This window comes from Bidens hawaiensis, unplaced genomic scaffold, assembly GCF_021521415.1.
Source record: "Bidens hawaiensis isolate Kalapana, Puna unplaced genomic scaffold, B.hawaiensis_p1.1 tig00030184_1, whole genome shotgun sequence".
NCBI lineage: Eukaryota > Viridiplantae > Streptophyta > Magnoliopsida > Asterales > Asteraceae > Bidens > Bidens hawaiensis.
Window position 1 is genome coordinate 28,528 of NW_027495015.1, and position 10,518 is coordinate 39,045.

Here is a 10,518-nt window from a genome sequence, read left to right on the forward strand (position 1 = left end):
TCATACGTTATCCATCATTCATTAACATTACTAACGAATGTGGTACAAAACACGCGTGACTCATTTGCTAACATTCCCTAACGAATGAGTCATTACATTAATTACCAAAATACCCCTATTCATTATACTATTTCCAAATATGTTAACAAATATCGAGACGGCAAAATGATGTATCAACAAACTCCTCCTCGTTTCGAGCGCTTTGTTGTCTTCAACTTTTGAACATGTTGGTTTTCCAAGTTTCACATCTATAAATCCCAAAAGCATGACAAACCCGAACGACTCTCTGAAATTGCATAGCTTGCTCATTATATATATTGTATGCCCATCTGATCCAATTATGATGTAACACGTCGTTATCCGATTCCGACAAGTTGACCAGCCACATTGGACCAATAACTCAAATAAAATCTGTTTTCAAATCCGAACCCAATACAATTACGGCTTCTCCTGTCTTGTCATCATAAAACCACCGAATAAATATTTTGTGAAAACTTTGAGGAAAAGTCTTTAAAGGGACTCTCTTTAACATACGGGACGACTTTACTTTAAGTACTAACTTCCTCCAGCCGGTGCGTGGATCTATTTCATCAACATACTTCCTCGTCTGCACCCGTGGCTTGTAGAATTTGAACCATACCTTACCTTGGGCAATAAATAACGATAGAGCCATCCCACCAACTGAGTATCACCTCTATTCATGAATGGTCTATTCGCCAACGTACGAATGTCCCAACGTGGCATGGTAAGAACATTAGTGATATGCTTGAAATAGTGAATGCCGTTCTCCACTTCACAATACATACATTAAGCTCTAGTTCGTACATCCACGAGATAATATTACCTTTGAACGTCTTCACAGCTACAAACTTCGTCATATGATATATAGTCTTGCGGGCCTTTGATTGCAAATAATCTTCCTTTTCTTCATACCGCAAAGACTTGATCATCTTGTTCATCTTCTCAGCATTATAGTATAACATATCATCTGAAACTTTTGTATCGAGTTCAGTAACTTTCTCTTTTTCCTTTTCTTTCTCTTTTCTCAAACGCTCTTCGGCTGCTTCATAACGTCAGTAGTGAAAAATGGAATCCCATCATCACCGTTGAACTGAGTATACAAATCCGGGTATTCCTCAGTCGTCACGTCTTCCATATCCACGTCATCATAATTAGTATACCCAGATGGAACACTTTTATCGAATCTGACTTCCTCAGTGTCCTCAACCTCTACATCTTATTGTCGCTCTAACTCCTTCACATCCTCCTTATTTAAATTAAGAAGAATAGCGATTTATTCTTTCGTCAAGGAATGATCAACAAACTCGCCTTCCTCGATTTAATCCGTATCAACCATGATAATCCCTTTTTGTCAACAAACAACACCATCTTTACTCTTAAAGTTGTGAACGCCTAAATCGATCTCGGATCTAAGATTACCTAACCGATTATGCGGATCTAGTTCATGATGCTATTGATTATATGTTATTTATTAGTATTAGTATTAGTTGTATTTATGTGTATGTATAATATTAAGATTGAATACGTTAATGAAGATTGAGAGTAGATCTAGACAGAGGTTCGATAATATAATTCTCAAAACTTAAATAAACTGTGAACAGTGTTCACATATATATAGAAGATGGACCTAGTTCGTTAACATCCCCTAACGAACTAGAGTCCACTTCGTTACATACATTAAAACGAAATAACACTTAACGAATCACCCCTTGATTTGTTAAACATCCTTAACGAATCAGGAGGGATAATAACTTAGGTCTTAGTTCGCTAAACATCCTTAGCGAACTAAACATTACATTTAACGAACTAATTTAAAGTCTTTAATAATTTATTACATAAATTAAACGACAAATACATTAACGTTAAATACAAAGACTCGAGACGCAAAACCGTGTACTAACAGACACCCCCTCGTCTTGAGCTCTTTGTCTTTGATCTTCACTTGAAACGCTTGGACTGCCAATCTCTGCAACTATGAATCCCGTTCTCATAACATACACGCACAACGCGTTGGAATTGCATAGCCAGATCATAGTCTTCATTGCATTTAATCAAAATCTTATTCTTGTGCAGCACGTCATTATCAGTCTTGGTTAAATTCACCAACCACATCGGGTCGATAATCTTAATCAGATCAGTCTTCAGACCCTTTCCCAAGCCAATGACGGCGTCGCCGGTTCGATAATCGTAATACCAATAGTTGAAAGAACTGGCCATGTGTTGATTCAGCGTCTTTACTGGCACACACTTCAAGGTTTTTGGTGGCTTTACCTTAAGTACAAGCTTCCTCCAGCCCGTCCTTGGATCAATTTCATCAATACGTGTTAGACCCTAAATTTGAAAACGACTTTTTCTTTCTTTTTTTTTACATACTTTATCGCGGAAAATATGGTCCCAGAAGCTTCTTTTGTTTCCAATAACATAAAACTAAATTTTATCAACCAAACATCATGTATAATATCCATAGAAACTTGTCCTATAATTACAGCCAATACATATTTTAAAACTTAATCATAACCCTTAATCAAAATTAGAAATTTTCTCTTTTGATGTGTATTGGTGTCCAAGTCCGAGCACTTGATCTTCGGCTTTTCGGTTCCATATGTGGGCTTCACCTAAAGCAATCCAATACCATATATTAGTAATTATCAATGTATAAATATTATATATATATAAGATATTAAACCCATAGTAACATTAGTCAAAATATTTAAGCCAAACCACGTCTAGTAGTCTACGCCGGCTACCGTTATGCAACTCCAAAGATTCAATACGTTATGTATCTTAAACTCTCCCGATTAATCCCGAGCTTCTCGTACCTGTTACTAATCAACATGATCACAACCCATCAACATAATCACAACCCAGTTAAATTATCTTAATGTGATTTCGCGTCTTGACTAAATTTCAACTTAGAAATGGTTATAACTTATCAACATATTTTTTACAACCCATAAACAACTTAACGAATCATTTCTCTAATTAAATTATGCTACTAATTTAATATTCACCAACGAGTCTCAACGTCATCTAATTATACTACTTTATTATTATAATCACCAAGCGGGCCAAAACCCCAAATCAAACCGTACTACACAATGCTAGTACTATTTATATTCTAGACACGAGTCATTCCCACTTAAACATTTAGAGTTAAAACACCCCGTAAGCACTATGTGAAATGGTTCAAGGCGGCCCGTATCCATTTGATAATTTGTAATAAATCAACATATACTAATAAGACTTATAACTTCTTAAGCTAGATGTAAGATAAACTTACCTTTGCCCGTAGGTTGATAGCAACTTTGGTGGTTCTTCCTCTACCACGTTTACTTCCTGAAGTCAACTCACAATACATCTATAATCAAGCTCATGATAAAAGTTCTAGTTATGAATACATGGTTTACTTCAACATATAGCATGTTCATGCCATCTTTATTATGATTACATAACTCTTTTAATCATATTTATCAACAACAATTACAAGTACCTATAAGCTATTTCAGATAATCTCTAATATGTAAACACAACACATTAAAATCATAGAAAAATTATTTTCTGGACCAAATGTGTATAAACATCCATCTTTAACTAGTTTTTAGAAAGCTGAATCATGCACAGAACTTTCTGCGCAGCTGTATTCAACGGCCGATTTGACCTACTAAACTGCTATATTTTATATTGTTCTAAAATTCTGGAGAAACTAGATACACAGAGCTTTCCAACCATATAAAATACACCTTTATATGAGCTATGGTTGATTTTATACAAATTTATGAAAAACAGGACAGCAGCTTATTTTCGGTCAATCAGCATGCTGAATGATTTGGAGCAGCCATGAAATTCAGTTGTTTTGACCCGTATACAATCCGAATATTCTACCACTGCTCAAAGATGAAGCGAAGTATAACCAAAGGCCTTTACGATCATATATAATACACCCTAAACAAGGGTGTTATTGATTTTATACAATTTTTCGAAAACAGGTCTGCAACTATGTTTCCATCTTTCCATCAGCTTTATAAATTTTAAGTTCTCACATTCAAGACTTCGCGTCACGTTCAATGACCACCATTGTGACTCAACCAATTTCTTCTCATCATATCAGGCACATTAGAACTAAATTATAGACAACTAAAATACTTGCAGCCAATTAACTAAACTAAAAGCACATAAAGTTTTCATGACATTAATTCTTGCAAATCCCTAATTGATTGAGGCATTTTGACAAACACCTTATGTGCATTAATAAAGTTGAACATTCAGATTTACTTCGATGTCTTGTTAATTCGTCACCATCATCCCAAACACGATATAATTGTTTTAATTCATCAATGTTTGCATGTTTAAATATGAACTATAACCATTTTAATCAAATCCCCTAATCCAACATGAACCCTAGATATTTACCATTTACCCTTATCAAAACAAAGCACCAAATAAAGGATTCTAATCATATATAACATTGCATGCATTGTTTCATAACACCACCAAAACCCAATTTCATAGGTAAATTTTAAGAATATGGAGATAATCAAGGAGGTGTATATACTTACAAAACGAGTATGAGGATGCTCATAATCAGTTTATAAACTTGGATGATGAAGATTTGCATCTCCCTTTGGTTTTAGAGCTTTAATCACACTCCTTGGTTCCTCCTCTTCACTCTTGTCGAACACACACACACACACCCATATACAAGCCTCTGGTTCTATCTCTTCTTTGACTAAAATTAGTCCAAACTCCAAACATATATCCACCTTTACCCAAAGCCCCTTTAACTTTGTTTATTTACACCTCACTCCTTTCATATTGTTTATAACCAAATTTCCATTTTTATAAAATAAATATTAAATTATTTAATATTTATCAAAAAGAGTTAGATATGTCATTAGGATACTTATGAATAGAACGAGGCGTTATAATAACTCCCAAAATAATTTTTATATGGATATTCACAATTTGGGACGTTACAATACGTTTACGTGTAGGGACCTGGGGCTTGAAAACCTTGAAACCATGATTGACTTCGAACAACAGGTGTTGATGAAACCACTCTGCATGCCGATTTCCCCCACGATTAATGAAAGGATGACAAGCTAACGTCCTCACATCCCATCTTGGCAAAGAAAGAACGCCCGTCATCTTTTCATAATACTAGACGCCTTTTTCCCACTTATCAATACAAACTTTTAATTCAGAATCGAAAAGCCAAGAAACAATGTCACCTTGAACTTTAGATACAGTCTTGAATGAAGTCATTTGATTTGCCTTTGCAGGAGCAGCAGCTTCATCCTTCTGTTCTTGATCTACATATCTATAAGCCTTTATAATCTTACTTACCTTATTGTAGCTGAACCACTTTTCAATATCAGCATTGGTTGGATTCTCAATTGAGTTGAATCTCGTGTCAACCACCTTCTTACCCTTGGACGTCTTTTCCAAATCATCCTCAGCAGGTTTAAACGTTTGCTCATTGAAAACTGGAGCACCTTGATCAACATTTGTGTGTTGAAACAAGTCAGGATACTCCTCAGCAGTGATGTCTTCAACCTCAACTTCCTCGTATTCATAAATATAATCCGTGTTTATCTCAACAGTTGGATCATTTAAGATCTCTTTTTCGTTTAACACCTCAACATCCGGTTCAGTTTCTAACACGGTCAACTGTTCGTCGTTCAAGCCAAGCAGTAGTGAAATCTGCTCTCGTGTTAATGATCGCTCAACAAACTGACCAACCTCAATCTCATTCATGTTCACTATACTCCTAACCATCCCCGACCCATCAATAAATATGAACAATAATCTGCTTATCTGAATCACCACCACCACTAGTACCTGCACCTGTAGATGAGTCGTGAGCTTGTTTCGTCTCACCACTAGCACCAGACTCATCAGGATCTTCGTCATCATTCTTGAGTCTTTTTAGTGCATTATCCTTACAAGTTAATTGTAAGATAAGTTCCTCCTGCTCTTTTAATTTCACCCTCTGAGACGTAACAATTTCACGTAGGGCTTTTGTTTCTTCAGGCAGAAAGAGACATATCCCATCAGTTTCTTTTGATTCTCCATGAGGCGTTTCTGATTCAGGCGGTCAGCAGACATCTGATTTTCATACAAGTGAAGCAGGTTCAATAGCATGTATGTCTGACGATTTTGTGGCATATTATACAAGGATGGATAAACAGGCTGGATTGGTCCCTGAGGTCGTGTAATTCTCATAAAAGAGACATCATTAGGTGGAGGAGGCCTCATAGACGGTGTTGGAGGAACAATAGAAGGTGTAGCAGAAGGCATTGGTATTTCAGCTAATGCCATTTTTTGAATCATACCAAGCCACTCATGAGGAACCATCGTCATCTTCAAGGTAAGCGCTGGAGTGCTAGTAGTAAGCGGCACTGCCGGGCGTTGAGACATGGTTGTACTAGGCGGTGGAACACCAATAATTACACCAGCTCCAGCTGATACTCGTCTCTTTGCTGGAATTTCAGATGCCGGTGCTTTACGCTTTCGTTTACGTTATCGTTGATCTACAATTGTGGCAGCTAACGCAGCATCGACTGCAGCTTGTTGTTCTTGAAGAGCTGCATCACCAGCACCACCATGTCCACCATCACCACCATCATCACCATCATCATCTCCATCGTTCCCACCTTCTCCTCCCTCACGCTCGGAATCCGAGTCTTCATGGATCCACTAATCCTCGGGAGGACATACATAATCAGAATTAATAATGTGACCAATCATACGTTTGTCCCGTGGCCTTTCCTTACGATAGATCTTCATTCTACGTACAGTTTCGGCCTTCATGTGTTCCAAAGGAAGCACATCGTCCACCAATGTTTGATCAATAACCAAGTTTGGTATCAAGTCTTGAATTATCAACTGCAGAAATCGGGGATACATTAAGAACTTCTTCTTCTGAGCCGTTTGCTGAACTTGCTCTTTCAAATGATCGAAGACCATTTATGAGAAGTTGAATGGTTTAATGAGAACAAGTGCCACAAACGCCGATTGTAGACTAATTCGGCATTCATCAAATCCACCTTTACGACCACCCAAACAACGCATCAATACATGTAAAAGATACTTGTAGGGTAGGCATAAACCATTCTTGTTAAACATAGAATCCTCAATATCTCCACCATAACGTACACGTCTGAACAAACCCTTGATTAACTCTTTACCAAACTCACTTGGGTTATCATCATTGTCCCCAAACCGAAGTACACGTCTGATCACTTCAACATCCACTGTTATGGGAGTTTGATTGATTGTGGCTCGAATGTGATTCTCGGTGTAAACAAACGCAGCAGTATTCCAGAACTGCCTAATAATGCTCAGATAAACAATGGGTCGAGCAGTTATAGCATAGTGTATCACCAAACGTCGTAAAAATGTTAACATAGTCCCAAAAAGAGCTTCGTCAGCAACATCTGAATCAACATAAGCACAGATATTGTGCTTCTTGTCATATGGTAGCAACTGTACTTCATCTTGTTCCTGATGTTGTTGTTGTTCTTGGGGAGCAGCGGGTGGGTCTTGATCCATTTGATCGGCCATTATACTGAATAAATATAAACGAATATAAGTAATGTGAAAGTTTTAGAAATCAGATAAGGTTTATATACTTTAAGTCCTTATAAATATCTATCAAAAGACAGTATAATTAATTTTAGATTTCGTGTGTAATCAATGTATTGACGCGTTTAGACCCTTTGAAATATTTTATTAAATTACATTATTAAGTCACATTAATTAAATAATTAATTTGAAATGTCATTTGTTACAATATCAATATGATTCGTTACGAAAATATAACGAGTCAATTGATTCGCTATCAAGTAAATAAGTTAAAGAAGAAGAACAAGCGAATTAACTATTAAAAATAACAAACTAACTTCTAGTTCGTTTCAATTTGACGAATCCACATTTGATTCGTTAAGTAGACGATTCACTGATCTAATTCGTGTGAATCCTTAACGAATTGGACACTGAGGAGTTCCAATTTTCTAAGGGTAACGAATGGTCAAAATTCGACTTAATTTTTGACTTTCATGGTCAAAGTCAAAATTAACAAGAACACAGTCGGTCAAAGTAGCAAATCGGAGATCAATTACTCCATAATTGATGATGAGTAGCCGAACAAATGACTCTATTAGTCTTGGAAACTCATTGTGAAGCTAACAGTAGCGGTTATGATGTTCTATACCAACATATAAGTTAGGTTATGAAATGTGTGTACAGTGTATAAACACCCGAAACAATAATCAAATAATAAACCCGACATTCAATAATCAAAAATTGATTAAGGATCACCAAGGGTGTCGGAACTCTATTCCGAAGAAAAAGATATCAAGTTTAAGTATATTAACAGAGTATTAATCCAAGTAAACAAGGTTTCAATAACCTTAAAAACCCTGATATCAAAATCACCTAATTACCCCATTAAAAATGTATAATTTTTGACGAAAATCACAAAGAAATGATCATCTATACCTTACGAACACAATGGTATACTCAATAGTCCGAATTTCGAAGGTCGAAAAATTTGGAAAAATTTGGACAGGGTAACTTTAGGGCTAAGGAAGATGAAGGAATAGTGTAGGACAATTCGTTTCACTCCGTCCTATATACACTGTCCTTACACGCTTCCCAATGTACGAATCAAACTAATTCGTTTGAAATTTGAAATAACGAATCAGCTGATTCGTTATTCAAACTGAACACGTAGTATAACGAATTAGGTTTGATTCGTGTCTTGATTCGTTAAATATGCATAACGAACTAGGTGTGTTTCGTTACAGAGAGTGGAAGCGAATTAGGGAACGAACTAGAATGTAGTTCGTTAAAACAACCTAATTCGTTATCCATAAATAACAAATTATGCTTAATTTAATTTTAACTTTAATTAAAATAAATAAATAAAATAAATAAATAAATGAATTAAATAAATAATAAATTAAATTGATTATTTAAATAACTTAAATGAATTACCGTGAACCTTTATCTTGATAATCGAATAACTTAAAACGTTTCACGTTTTTGAAACATAATTTAAAATACAACTTAAATAACATGTAAAATAAAAAGATACATTTTTTTTGGTATTTTCTAAAAATTAAAGAATGTATTTACAAAAATATCCGAACTAAGAAATAGACAATCTTTTTGTATTTTTCTTTGATTTTCAAAAACAATACATATTTTTGTATTTTTGTTGAGTTTGAGAAGAGAATCATATTGACCATAATGCCCTTCCATCACAAATTTGTATTTCAGCGATATTATGACTGACGTTAAGTCGGTCATTGATATTGTTGTTCACTTAAATCTTTTAACAAACCTTCAAGCATTTTTGTGATATGGTTTAGGGTTCAACTAGCGCACAGAATATCAGAAACTATCAGCCCCTAATCTCGGTTCAAGCTTAATTTGATTTTTGCCAAATCACCCCAACTTGTCTTAAACCATTATAGTGTTGATCAAAATTTTGAATTCCAATTGAGAAATTTATAATTTTTGAGCAATGCATCAAGTTTCCTTTACTGTGAGTGAGTATGCACGAGTCCATCTGTCGGCTTACATACATTATATCCTCTGGGGTCCGTTTCTTATTGGTATTGAGACGCGCGCGAGGGAGTAACAATTTTATGACTAACAGCGGATTTTGATCAAGTCAGTAATTTGGATTGTACAAAGTACATCAGTGATCAAGTTTAATGACTTTGGGTTTGCTCTAAAAGCGAATGAAATATTCATGTTTTTGAATACCCAGATGATTAAGCCGCATAAAGACTCACAGTCTCTAGAATCCTAACGCTTGTTATTTGCTTTATTATATTTTTGGGTGATCAACAACTATAAGGCTTGAGTATGACTGGTTATTACATTTCTGTCATCCTCACCGAGACTTTTGCTAGAGACTAACACCTCTTTCAATTTGGCCTTTCTTTAGGTTTATATCGCTTATATTACTCTAACAGCTTGTTTAAGACCTATCAATGCACCAATGATTAAGCACTCAGTCTTTTAAGCTTATTTCTTTCTTGATTTGGGGTCAAATAATCAATGTACTATCATTTTCTCTTTTTGCCTCAAAAACTCAAAATTTTGAGGAGCATAAACAAAAAGAATTTAATCTCCCCAGTTAATTTAAGTTCATAAATTAATGACTATCCTATCAAGCTACACGTAGATAACAGGACCAAAACATGCAAGCATGCTTCACAAACTTAAAAACTGACATAATTTTCAGCTAGAAAATAAAGTAGAAAGCTTAACAAACACCCCAAATACTTTCCATTATCAGGTAAATGGCTACTCCCAAGATTTACAAAAAATTATCAGGGCCAAACATATACAAGTATATGTCTTTCAATTTGAAGTAAATGACATAATTTTCAGCGAATGTAAGCAAAAATCTTTTTGGTTTTTCTCTTTACAAACTAAAACACAATCTTTTTGTCTTTTCGGATTTTTCTTTATAAACAAGAA

General features: G+C 35.2%; 1 long non-coding RNA gene across 1 annotated transcript; it reads right to left on the minus strand.

Moving 5' to 3' along the window:
* Positions 1–2,524: 2,524 nt before the first annotated feature.
* Positions 2,525–4,717, minus strand: LOC143579979 (uncharacterized). The gene is made up of 3 exons (XR_013143564.1): positions 4,574–4,717; positions 3,302–3,357; positions 2,525–2,636 (listed from the first exon to the last, which is right to left on the minus strand). It is a non-coding gene; the product is annotated as an uncharacterized LOC143579979 (long non-coding RNA).
* Positions 4,718–10,518: the final 5,801 nt, after the last annotated feature.